The sequence below is a fragment of the Lipotes vexillifer genome, unplaced genomic scaffold, assembly GCF_000442215.2.
Source record: "Lipotes vexillifer unplaced genomic scaffold, Lipotes_vexillifer_v1.1 scaffold202, whole genome shotgun sequence".
Classification (NCBI taxonomy): Eukaryota; Metazoa; Chordata; class Mammalia; order Artiodactyla; family Lipotidae; genus Lipotes; species Lipotes vexillifer.
In genome coordinates, this window is record NW_006777228.1 from 1,046,443 (window position 1) to 1,059,935 (window position 13,493).

The following is a 13,493-nucleotide window of genomic DNA, read 5'->3' on the forward strand; positions in this document are numbered from 1 at the left end:
ATTATAGTGATTGTAATTCAGTCCACATGTTCATTGTTAATACAGAAATGCAATTAATTTTTGTGTGTTGATCTTGTACCTGTCAATTTGCTGAACTCACTTATTAATTCTATGAACTTTTTTATAGATTCCTTGGGATTTTTCTACATAGGCATTCATTTCATCTGCAAGTAGAGACAATTTTATTTTATCCCTTCTTATCTGTATGCCTTTTATTTTTTTCTTGCCTTGTAGTGGCTAGCACATCCAATATTATGTTGAATAAGAGTGGTGATAGAAGTCCTTGCCATATTCTCAGTCTTAGAGAGAAAATATTGTCTCTTACAGTTATTTATGTTAACTGTAGTTTTTTTTCAGATGCTTTTTATCAAGTTGAGGAAGTCCTCTATTATTTCTCATTTGCTGTAAGTTTTTATTGTGAATGGGTATTGAATTTTGTTAAGATTTATTTTTCTGCATCAATTGATATGATGATATGGTTTTTCTCTTCTAATCTGTTGATTTGGTGAAGTATATTGATTGGTTTTGAAAGGTTTAATCAGCTTCATGTATATGAAATAAATCCTACTTGGTCATGGTGCATAACTCCTTTTTCTATATTAATGGATTAAATTTGCTAATATTTTATTTAGAAATTTTGTGTCTATATTCATGAGAAATAGTGGTGTGTGTGTGTTTGTTTGTGTTTGTTTCATATTAGCTTCTCGGCCTTAAATAAGTGGAATGGAGAGGGCTTCTCTGAAGAACTGAGTTTCAAGCTAAGACCCCAATAATGAAAAAGGCTGACTTAGAGAAAATTTGAGGAAGATCAATCTAGACAGAGGGAGCAGCAAGGGCAAAGGCTGTGGGGACAGGAATGAATCTGGAGTCTTTGAAGAAAAGAGGGAAGGTCATTGTGATTGGAATACAGTTACTGGGGGGGGATGATACAATATAAAAGTCAAAGAGGCAGGAACAGGACAACTCAAGTTGGGTCTTGCAGGATAGCTAGCTAGCTTACTTGCTTTCTTCCTCTCTTCTTTTTTAATTAAAAATGCAGAATGAAGACCTTAGAGAGTGTAAGAAGATGAATGAAATGATCTGATATATTTTTTTAAAAGATGCCTTAGTCTTATAAGAATAACTGGATTGGTATAGAGTGAAAGAGAGAAAGCAAGCAGGAAAACAAGTTGGAGGATGCTGTAGTGGTTAGAAAGGGTATGGTAGAGTAGGTGTTGTCTTTTTCATTTTAGAGTTGAGTAAGAAGCATAATTAGTTCCCAGATCTTAGTCTCCAAATACTACCCTCTACCAAATGAAATCAGGTCTCCTTGGAGAAATGTTCAAACTTTACAAGTACAAGGTGAACTTGGAATATCTTGTGGTAGATACTAAGAACATACTCAAAATATGATGGAGACATATCAGAAAGATGCCATCTTGAAATGGTTCACATTGGCCAAATATAGTATAATTAGAGCATCAAAACAAATAATGACATTATCACAATACACAACACTGAATAAAATAGGAATACACAAGTTCATTGTGAATATAATAAAATAATAAGTAAACAAATATGGGAAAAGGAAATATCTTTAGTGTAGAATGCCAATCAATAAGCAACATATGACTGAGAAGCTTAATACCCATTCATTCATTCATTGACAGCAAATTTTTTGTGTGTAACTAGTGGATAACTCCATGTAACAAAGCTCTTACAGAACTAATTTTCTCACTGTTATGAAGTGTTAGCAGGAAAATTGTATAACAAATTTCAGCTTTTATTTTCTCTTTCCACTTTTTCTTGATGGCAGTCGGGGGAGGGGGGAGAGATTCATTCTGTAGGAAGTGATTTTTTTCCACACAAAAGTTTTCAATCATTAAAGTTTTCTAATAATAAATTGCAATACATCACAGTGATTATCAGCTGTTAATTTTCTTAAAAAATAGCATCTATTTGGATCAATCTCTTTCAAACCTTGTTTCCCTTTCCAAATGAGTTAATTATCAATATAAAATTGTTTCTAACTGAGCAGACATTAGGCTTCCAATACTGAATTTATTGACAAAAATCAATATACTCTAATTTTGCTTGATGTACGTTTGTAATTTTAATGATTATAAGAAACAACTTGATATGTCAAGGCAGAAGCTGATGAGGCAAATATTTTGTAATAAGTTTTTATTATTATGGATTATTTTGTATTATAATGTAACTATTTCATTATATCTTGGCATATACATAAAATTAATTTTCTTAGCAATTTCTCAAGAATGATGGTGCTGGTACTGTAAGGGTTTCTAGTGAATCATTTACTATAATTGTTCTAGTAACTACTTTATAAATGTTTATTTTCAAAGACTTCCCCACTTAACAAGTAATACCATATATGTTCTACCTAGGCAAAGGGAGGTGGTAATAATGATACACTGACAGACAAAACAATTCCTTCTAATTTAAGGTTTCTCTTTCAATGATTATATTAGGTGCATTAGCAATATCATTTATTGGAAGCACATTAGTAAAGCATGTCATTTATAGCTGCAGTTGCATTTTAATTGAGTTCTGCAGGATGCCAGAAGTGAAGTAGCTTGCTAAACCATGTCACTTATTGTCCCTATTTCACCACTGACTTTCCCACTTTTTACTAATAAACCTTTCCCATATTTTGCATTTAGGGAAAATTATTTGCAAAATTTCTCCAACTATTTAGAATCTTTATTATATCACTTCATTATTTTCTACATTGTAGAACCTGTTCTTCTAAAGCCATCATATGGGAAAGATATTTTAGAAGGGATATAAGTTTTATATATGTAAATGACAAGCTTACTGTGTTCCTTCTTTTCTTTGTTTTCACTGTTCTGTACTGCTAGCAAAATAAAGAAGTTGATAAATCAGACAGTGTGGGCAAAGATTTATTGAAATAACTTATTTATTAATAAGCTAGACCGGGTACCCAGCTGCTTATTACTGTATTAAAATACATTTTCTACCACAAGGGCAAATCTTCATTGCAAATAAGATTGAAATATTTTTGAGAGTACATGAAAATAGTGCTATAATAACAATTTTCAAACGTGTTAGATTATTTACATAAAGAAATTGTGAAAATTCAGATTTAAGAGACAGAGGTTCAATAGATCTGAGACCTTCATTTTGTGTGTAGGTATTGGACTAAATGGTCTCTTGGCCTCCTTAAACTCAAACTTCCTATGAATATTGGCATTTCTAATTTTAAAATTTATGTTTCTTGTTAAATTTTCAAATCATTCTGCTTAAGCTTGGAAACAATTATCTACTTGATGATTGGAATTTGATAAAGTTAATTCAAAATAGCAAACTTTATGGCAAACCTATTATGAGCAAGGAATAATAAAGAAATGTCCTTATGAGTCAGGTCAATGATATTATTGCATCAGAATTACTGGACCTGGACAAGATCTTAGGGAGTATGACATATAGAAAACCTTGCTGGTCTTATGGGGCTGACCTGTGTTCTCTCATGCGGTGGTCTCTATAGTTCAGAATTGGACTTTTCTGTCTTTTGAACCAGCAACCAACTCTCTCATATTTGGGATTGAAACAGCAGGCACTACCTCAAACACTAGGAATCTAACTTAAAAAAAAAAAAAATTGTCCATTTAAAAGTAAAAGGAAATCAAAAAAGGCTTGTTCACCTGAGGTGGTTACTGTTGAATCTACCAGGTAGTGTCCTGAACCTAATCTTGACATGGAATGAAAAAAATTCAGATTATGCCACAGTTCTTTATGTATGTGTGTCCTTTAAGTGTGAACAGACTTCAGAGACTTCAGGGCAAAGATCAGGCTAGTAGTAACTCAGGGGATCAAATAGTGCCCACAAACATAGCACTGTCTATCTGTTCCTAATTTTCAGTGAAATGTAGTTTGAAAGTATGGTGGGGAGGAAGAAAGGAGGTTATTTCTCCCCTTTTCTCCAATCACTCCTGCAGATTACTCACCCCCCAGCACTGGCCTCCTCAGTCAGAGGTCCCCCAGCTTGACTTTCATTTCCTTCCCTGCTTCTTTCTGCAAGACCCAGCTCTGCTGCTTTAACTTAGAACTTGGGTTCATCTTTGTGATAAAAAAATCAGTAAATCTGAAGTCTGTTTTTCTTTTTACATGCTAACTGATCTTTGGGTCTTTAGAAACCCACAGATTTATGATTGCCAAGATGTACAGAATATAAAAGGCCAATCATAAATGTGGGAAGACATAGGGAGAGAAGCTTTATTTCCTCATTTTTATATTTTTGTACATAAAATGTACAAAGCACTCAGTTTTATATTTTTGTACATAAAATGTACAATACACTGTGGGTGTTTAGTTCAGAGATGACTTGGTTGGGGAAAAACTGTGAGACTTTCTTCTGTTCCACAGAGGGGAAGAGAGAAGAGGGAGGAGAGAAACACTGGCCAGAAACAAGAATTTTCACAGAAGAATAATGATGAGGGCGGAAAAGGCCGCATCTCTTGATGCTCCTTGCTTAACACCCTTGGGAGGACCTGTCTCTAACATTCAGCCACTACCTATCAACTAGTCTCAAGGAACATCTCTCCTAGAACAACATACATGGTTTGGAGTAAGGGAAAATATCAGAAGCTAGAAGGGGCTGCAGTTGCTGATCTTGCCATAGTAATAAGACAATTGAAAGGATGTTCCAGTAAGAATCTCGTTAATAGGCCAGGTTCTACAAAGCAACCTTTTGCAGTCAATAATTTACCTCCAGGAAATTAATTAACAGCTGTCCTGATATTTAGATGTTTTATAAAATACTCAGGAGAATTTCAGAAAGTCACAATTAAGGAAAATGTGTTTTTCTTCAAGGGTATATTCCATCCTTGTTACCAAAGGCCTAAATTCAATATTTAACACCCTACTTTCAGAGTTGATTGTATTAAAAAAGGAAATGTAAAAAGCTCTATTTCTCAAAAAAACAAATTTGACTGTACACAACTACTGCTCTCTGCATGCACTTGGGACAACATATACTTTGTCTTGTCATTCAGGCAGATTTATGAGATCCACTTCTCCTTTATTCATACAAAAAGGCTGGCTAAGGGAATAGGTTTGAAATCCAATAAATCTGAGTCAAATCCTTAGTTGGCTACTTGTTAGTTGAGTGATTTCAGGTCATTTACTTAGCTATTTTGGGCCTCATTTGCAGATGGGAATTCCATTTCCATGTATAGATGGGAGTAATGAGAGTACTAATCTCATAGAGTTGTAAGAATTAAATAAAACAGTAAGTTTTAAATAAATGTTAGTTATCATTATTATTAATAGTTTGGGTCAGTACCCATTATTGTCTTGGAGGTAAGATTCAAAATCAGGTAGTCTGGCTTGATAGCTTGGTCTCATAACGACGGCATTATTCTCTATATAAGACATGAGGAATGTTTGGAGAAGGAGAATGGCCAAGATGAAAGAGGAAGATGCTTTTGCTCATTGAAGTATCAAAGATCATCTTAGAGACAGAAACATTTAACTTCGTAAAAATTCTATTAAAACATTAAAAATTTGGAAGCTGCAGGGGGAAGATGGTGGACGGGAAGGCTGGAGAGGAGAAGCCTGAGAAGTTGCAGCAGACGGGAGACGCCGGAGGACCTGAAGAAGGAGCAGAAAAACCCGTGAAAACTAAGACTGTTTCTTCCAGTAATGGAGGGGAAAATTCCAGTCGCAGCGCTGAGAAGCGATCAGCTGAAGAAGCTGCAGACCTCCCAACAAAGCCTCCAAAGATCTCCAAGTTTGGATTTGCCACAAGTAGTCAGACAACAAAGAAACCCTTAGCCATATCCATCAAACTTGTCTCAAGTAAGCCTAAAGAAACCGTTCCAACTCTTGCTCCAAAATCCTTTCAGCAGTAGCAGCTTTTAAGGAAGATGAGGATAGTGAACCAGAGTAAATGCTTCCAGAAGCAAAGATGAGGATGAAGACTACTGGAAAGGATACACCAACATCAGCAGGACCAAATTCCTCCAATAAAGGAAAACATGGGTTTTCTGATAACCAGAAGCTATGGAAGTGAAATACAAAATCTCATCTTGGAAATGGTCATGACCAAGACAATTAAATGATGTGTTTTGAAACTGGGGTGTGGGGTGGGTGTAAAGTTAAAAGGAACAGCTTCCTCTTTTTTAAAGAATGGTATAAGACTATTTTTGAAGCCACCGTTTTTTCTTTTCTTTTCTTTTTTTTAAAGATTGAGTGGTACACTAATAAATGAGAATTTGAAATTAGAGGTGACTTATGTTTTATATACAGATTTCAAGACATTTACTAATTTTGTAGTTTCATGTGATTACTTTCCAAAGCTTATAGATAATAAAAAAATCAGAAATGAATTGTACCTTTCTAAGAATCGCATATTTTACTATACGCAACTATTAACACATTAAGAGGGAAGCAAAAAGTTGTCTATTTAAACTGTAGGCAATTACTCTCTAGCTTAACTCCCTTATTAACCTAAACTGTCTGGCTCCCAGGAACAGCCTTATAGAGAAGGGAGTATTGTATTGGGAGAAAAATGTTACTGGACTATTAACTGAGAAAGTAAATTAGATAAAATTAAAATAAAGCGCTTTTTTTTCCCCCCTAATGGGCATTTTTTGTTTCAAATCATCATAAGCTAGTTATTGCATTGCTATCAGTGGATACAGATGCTTAGCTCTTTAAAAACAACATTTAAAATTTTCATGTAAACTGTTGAGTATTTAAAATAGCCCACTTCACTTGAGAGGGTCTTGGCTACCTTCATTACTCTTCAAAGAACAACCATTTTCTACCAAAGTAAACCAATATTTTGAATGTGCTTCTCTTGATTTTTGTTATTAGCTAGTTCCTGTAAGCATTTCCACCAGATCTTGAGGCAAATCATAAGGAAGCTGTTTTTTTTTAAATAACAAACCACCACCAAAAATTTAAATGGACATGATAGTTAAATATTTGGCTGTTCTTATTTTTTAAAGGGTATAAACACACACACACACACACACACAAAGGCAACACTGTATGAGGATGGAAAATAAGAAAGATGCACTTTCTGTAACTTTATAAAAGTATTTATGTTACTAACTTGTGAAATCCAATTTGATTTGAACTTATTATAGGAATTCTTATTTAGCAAAGTAATATGGTTTATTTTAACTGTATACATATTAACCAGTGGCCTCTCAAAAGCACATTTTAGATACTGAAAATAAAAGGAAAGAAAATGCATCTTTAAACATTTTATGGAATCTTTGACCACGTATAGTTTGTTAATCTGTGCATTGTAGGATTGTGTTTATTTTGTATTTTTGTCTTGTATATGAATTCTTTTTTAACGTGACAGTTAAACACGTCTTTAAAAGCATAGTCACACATAAAAGAAACATATAGTATAATGATTTCCTTGAAAACTCCTACAGTGTTAGGTTTGGGGGCAGCTTCAGAGTGATTGGTGGTACCTACTCGCTGAACTCTTTTAATAGGTAATAATTCCAGAGAAGCAGCCTGTATATATTCCTAATACTTTGTCACTTGCATTTGAGTTTGGAGTAAGCCCCAAGTAAAACAATGGAAATGCATATAGAACTATTAGTTCTTACATGATTTAATTATATCAAGATACATGAATTTAACTTGCTTTAACATAGGCAAACTTTCCATTTCTGTTTATTTTAGGGTTTATGTTGAAAAAACTTCCCTCTTCTACATTTTCTTTTCTTGACTCAAATGAAATATTAACTTAAGGTCAAGATGGGAGAAATGACTGAGATGAATGTCTTTACTAAAATACCAATAAATTTGTCAAATTCTAAATAAAATAAAAGAAAATAAAACAAACATTAAAAATATGCTTAAAAGTTTACTTGTAAAGAATGTGAGTCAGCCTTCAGATAGACTGGTCGGCCCAGTTGAATATATTATAATTTAAAGAAAAAAATTCAAAAGTTGCTAAAGTCACCAATTAATCTGTTTATAACAGAAAACAGTGACAGCCACATGAGAATCACATTCACAAAGGTCATATCAAATCTGTGTAGACACCAGCAAAGCCAGAATCAGGGCTTGTTTTTGTGGAAGTCCACGTATATGGGACATATTTAAGGTTCTGTTACTTTAGAACCAAAAATAGAGCCACCCTGTATTCTTGGGGTTTTTTGACATTGTAATTGCTATTTTTTTTTTTTTCTTTTTTCTTTTTCAGTACGCAGGCCTCTCACCGTTGTGACCTCTCCCGTTGCGGAGCACAGGCTCCGGACGTGCAGGCTCAGCAGCCATGGCTCATGGGCCTAGCCACTCCACAGCATGTGAGATCTTCCCAGACGGGAGCACGAATCCGTGTCCCCTGCATCGTCAGGCGGACTCTCAACCACTGCGCCACCAGGGAAGCCCTGTAATTGCTATTTTTTTTTTATTACTCTCTTGCTATTTGTTTTATATCAAGATGAAAATATATTTTTCTTCTATTTCTTTTTAATTTATGAAAAATAAAATGATAAAATAATAAATAATAAAAATTAAATAATAAATAAATATTTATTTATGTATCACTGGTAGATGTCATACTTTGTGATATTCAAAGCAGGCCAAATTATTAGGTTTTTCTTTTTCTACAGTAGATTCTATAGTGCCTTGGAATTAGAAAGTACGTGAAAGCAAGGTGATTTAGTGTGGTTTTAAATTTAATTTTTAAATTCTCAGCACCCAGTATGTCATATAGCTCTGCAGTAGTTTTATAATTATTTACGCAATTGCTCATTATTTTAAAAAACAACTTACATGGTTTGTAAATATTCAGCATTTCTATTCTGTATTCATGGTATTTGTGCTCATGCCAAATCATCTTATTTTAATATATACATTTAGTTATTTCTGATTTGATTGTTTATTCCAAGAGCACATTAAAAAGATTATTGATTTGGAGTGATGGACTTCAGTGACTCTCACCTTTCACTTCTCATTGTTTACAGCTGGGACTGTAAATCATCTATAATTTCTTACATTAGTCTGTACTTCATTAGAAGAAGTTGTCTTAGGAAGAAGTCTCTGATTTTGGATTCACCCTGCTGAGCATGGTTTGTTCATAGTTATATGTCAATTCTAAATCAGGGTCAACCACAGCACAAAATTGAAATTGCTGCTTACAGCTAAGAGAGTTGCAATAATTACTGCTGGTTGTCTTTGGTGCCCAAAGCTATAATTATTAAGAGAAAATGATGTGGTTTTATTAGAGGTAACATTTTATAACACTAATATTCTTGTTTCAGCACAGTAAATAAAATGTCTTTAAGCCTATTTGTGAGTAGAAGCTTCAAACCAAATTAATGACAGACTATACATGGGCTGTCCCAGGGAATTTACTCTTGCCATAGAGGAAGGACCAGAGATAACTTTTTGAAAAAAGAGGTACATTGTATTCTTCTCCTAAAAGGACATTGGAGACTACTCTGACCTGAAATGATGTCTCTTGTATAAGAGGATCTCAGTTCAGCTTAATAGACCAAGCTGCAAGCAAGCAGTTATTACTCCCATCTCAAACTTGCTATTTTAGTTCTCCCCCTACAAAATAACATGTCTCAGTCTGTCTCTTTGGTAGTTGGACTAAATGACTTACAGACATGAGTGCAACAAAACTAGCACAACTAATGCTCATTTAGCTTTTTCCTCAAACTCACCCACATAAAAGAGAGAACATTAGGCAGACTGGATTTTCTAGTCCTGTTCTCATTTCTCCTCTCAACATAGTGCACAGGCGCTGTGAGAAAAGATGAATGATAAAAAGAAAAATGACGAGAGGACATTGACCTCTATAAATTAAAAAATTATTTCTATCAATGTCTGAAAATACAGAGAGGAGTTCAGAGGGACATATAAACAATTAACAATTGCCCAGAGCCCTGATACTACTCTGTCCTGAAGCAAAGTCAGTATCTGCCTCCACCCAGTCACAGTATTATATCAGAATTACATATGGTGTATTGAAGACACTGTGAACTTATCTGGACACTGAGAAAGACAAAATGCACTAGACAATTAAGATGATGTTATTCCGGCTATTGCAATGTGGAGAGTGCTCATTAATGAGGAACACCTCAAAGAAAAGAAAAGGAAGGTTTTATAGAGGCAGGTAAACAAGGGATTCATCCATGAGGCTTATGGGAGTCATGAGGAATGGAGGGGATGATATTTTCTTGGAACATGCAAGACGGGGTGGCCCTTTGAGGTTGGCTGCTTCACAGAACACAAAAGGTGGAGGCATTTTGGAAGACAAAAGGGTGAGAGGATTTCATAACTATCACTGTTTTCTGGGAGCACAAGGCTCAGGTAAAGTTCAACATTGCCAGGACCAAGTATTCTTCAGATTATTTCATTACGAAGAATCTTATAATGGGGATGTTCACCTCTTTGAAAAGAACAGTTTTAAGAAAACAGCTTTACGGAAGTAGAAATTACATACAAAAAACTGCACGTATTTAAAGTGTACAATTTGATTAGTTCAACATGTGAAGCCATCACCAGGTTCAGGATAATGAACATATTCATTACTTCTAAGACTTTCTTCATGGCACCCATTTTCAATTCCTTCCTCCTACCCATATTTACTAGTCACTGATTAAATGCCAGATATTTTTCATATACTCATGTTTACTGAGCCTGGAAGGAGTAATATCCACTTATAAATCTTTCCTTATTCTTCACATTCAAGTCTCACATCAGCAGAATGCAGTGTTTAATATCTTCACTCAGGAGTCAGAGCTACATTTGAATACTAGCTCTGCCCTTTATAAGGTAGTGACATTAGGCACGTCACTTAACCTGAGTCTTTGTAAAGTGAGGATATATTAGAAGTGGAGTCAAAGGGTTCATAAGAGGATTAAGCTATATAGTTAGTACATTTAAAATGCTAAACTCAGTGTATGATATAAAGAAGTAGTAGGTAGCTATTTGTATAAGTATTACACTTCTTCTCTCCTGGTTAATATGCTACCCAAAGCCATACCTCTGAGTAAGTAGAGCAATAGTGCATGGCAAAATTTCACTAATTCAGATTAATGGAAATGTTTAAACTGAATTAATAAAAAAAAGAGCAATGTATGGATTATTTTAAAAGAAGTATACATTTGTAACTTTTGAATTCAGCCATTATCTAGAGCTCTGCTAACAACATATTGAATAGAGTCTTTGTTCTAAAAGTATAAAAGAATAGTCATTAATTAGCATATCAAAGCACCAATTAAATGGTAATACTTATTCCTTACTGGGGACTCTGAATAGAGCAGCTCCCCAGAAAGAGATAATCCTTCACTTAAATAAATTAAAAACAGGAGTGGGCAGAATCAAGATGGTGGAGTAGGAAGACCCTGAGCTCTTGCAAAGCAACTATCTATGAGAACAACCTGAAGACATAAAAGATTTTCTACAAATAAAGATATAAAGAAGGAGCCACAGTGAGATGATAGGAGGGGTGGAGATATGTTCTAGTCATGACTCACACCACCAGGTATGTTCTAGTCATGACTGACCCATTAAAGAGAGGGATCACACAACCACAGAGGTTCTCCCCAAAGAGTGAGACATCCAAGCTCCATACTGAGCTCCCAAGCCTGGGGGTCCTGCACCAGGAAGGACCAGAATGTCTGGCTTTGTAAACCACTGGGCCTTACCTTCGGAGACAGCCAGAGAGCTATAAGAAATAGGGACTCTGCTTTTTAAGAGTGTGCCCCAAATCTCACATACTCTGAGTCCTAGCACAGAGGCAGTAGTTTGAAAGGCTCCTGGGTCACTTGCTGATCTCAGAGATAGATTCCCAGAGAGTCAAGTGTCAGCTAGAACTCCCCATGGGGACAGAGACCCTGGTGGTAGCCATTTTTAGGATCTTATTCTACCACCATAATACTGGCACTGGACAGCACCATCTTGGAATCCTTCTTCTGTCCTATTAGCACCAGGGGCTTATCCTGCCCACTAGTAAGCCTGCAGCAGAAGCACTCTGCTGGGCCACATAGCCAGTCACTTGGGGAGACTGCCTTACCCACCAGCTGGCTCATAACACTTGCACACTGCCAGGCATAATAACCAGTTGCACCAAGAGCCTGCCCTGCCCACCAGTGCACCTGCAGCAATCTCACAAGCCAGGGCCATGCAGCCAGCTGGGGTGGGACCAGCCCCAACCAACGGTAGTTGGTCTTGTCACAATAATCATGAGGTTAACAATCACAAAAACTAGAGGAAATAATCTGCAGAAAAATACCAAGGAATAAATAAATTTAAAATGTTTTAAGGAATAAAAATGAACAGACAAATATAAAGAATAAGACACCATAAAAAAGATGAAGAAAAAAGAACAAGAAAGAAAAAAAAAGAAGAGAAAGAAATGAGGAAAAGGGAAATTAAAGTAAATTCTTTTGGAATTCTAGAAATAAAAATAAATCATTGAAATAAAAAAAAAATCCTGAGCAATTTTACATAACCCATATACAAGAACACTCCGAAAACTGGAGAAAAGGTAGGGAAATAAAAATTTTCTCAGGTGAACAACTGAGAGGATTCGCTGTCAGGAAACCTGCCCTGCAAGAAATGTTAAAAGAAGTTCTTCAGAAAGAAGTAAAATGATATAAGTCAGAAAATTAGATCTCTATAAAGAAAGGGAGAACATCAGAGAAGGAATAAATAAAAGTAAAGTATCATCTTTTATATTTTGTAATTGATATAAAAGATAACTGTTTAAAGTAATAACAGTAACAATATATTGGATGATTGTAGCCTATGGATAAGTGAAATAAATATCAATGATATAAGAGAAAGGAGAGAGGAATAGGAAATACTCTGTTATAAGGTATGTACACTGCAAGTAAAGTAATATAGTATCATTTAATGTGAACTGAGATTAGTTATAAATGTATATTGCCAACTTTATGGCAAGCACTAAACAAAATTCCAAAGAAGTGTAATTGATGTGATCACAGAAAAAATGGGAATCATATAAAAGGTTCATTTGAAAGCAGAGAAGGCAGAAACAGAGAAAGGAAAAAAAATGTGCCATGAATAAAAAAAGTTACAAACAAAGTAGATATTAATTCAATTATACCAATAATCATTTAAAATGTGAATGATCTAAACATCAGTTAAAAGATAGAAATTGTTACAGCAAAACAAAAAATAAGACCTAACAATGTGTTGTCTACAAGAAACCCAAATTAAATATATAGATATGGTAGCTTAAAAGTACTGAATGGAGAAAAGTATACTATGTTAACAGTACTCAAAAGAAAGAAGGAATAGCTATATTAATTTCAGACAATCAGACTTTACAACAGGAAAATTATCAAAAATGAAGAAGACACTACATAGTAATAAAAGGGTCTGTTCTCCAAGAAGACGTAACTGTCCTTAACATGTATACAACTAACAATAGAACATCAAAATGCATGAGGCAGAAACTGTTAGAACTGAAAGAAAAAATAGATAAGTCCACTACTATATTTGGATACTTCAACACTCTT

General features: G+C 34.8%; 1 pseudogene; it reads left to right on the forward strand.

Annotated features, from left to right (window-relative positions):
- Nucleotides 1-5,543: 5,543 nt before the first annotated feature.
- Nucleotides 5,544-6,076, forward strand: LOC103081115 (PEST proteolytic signal-containing nuclear protein pseudogene; annotated as a pseudogene).
- The last annotated feature ends 7,417 nt before the right edge of the window (nt 6,077-13,493 follow it).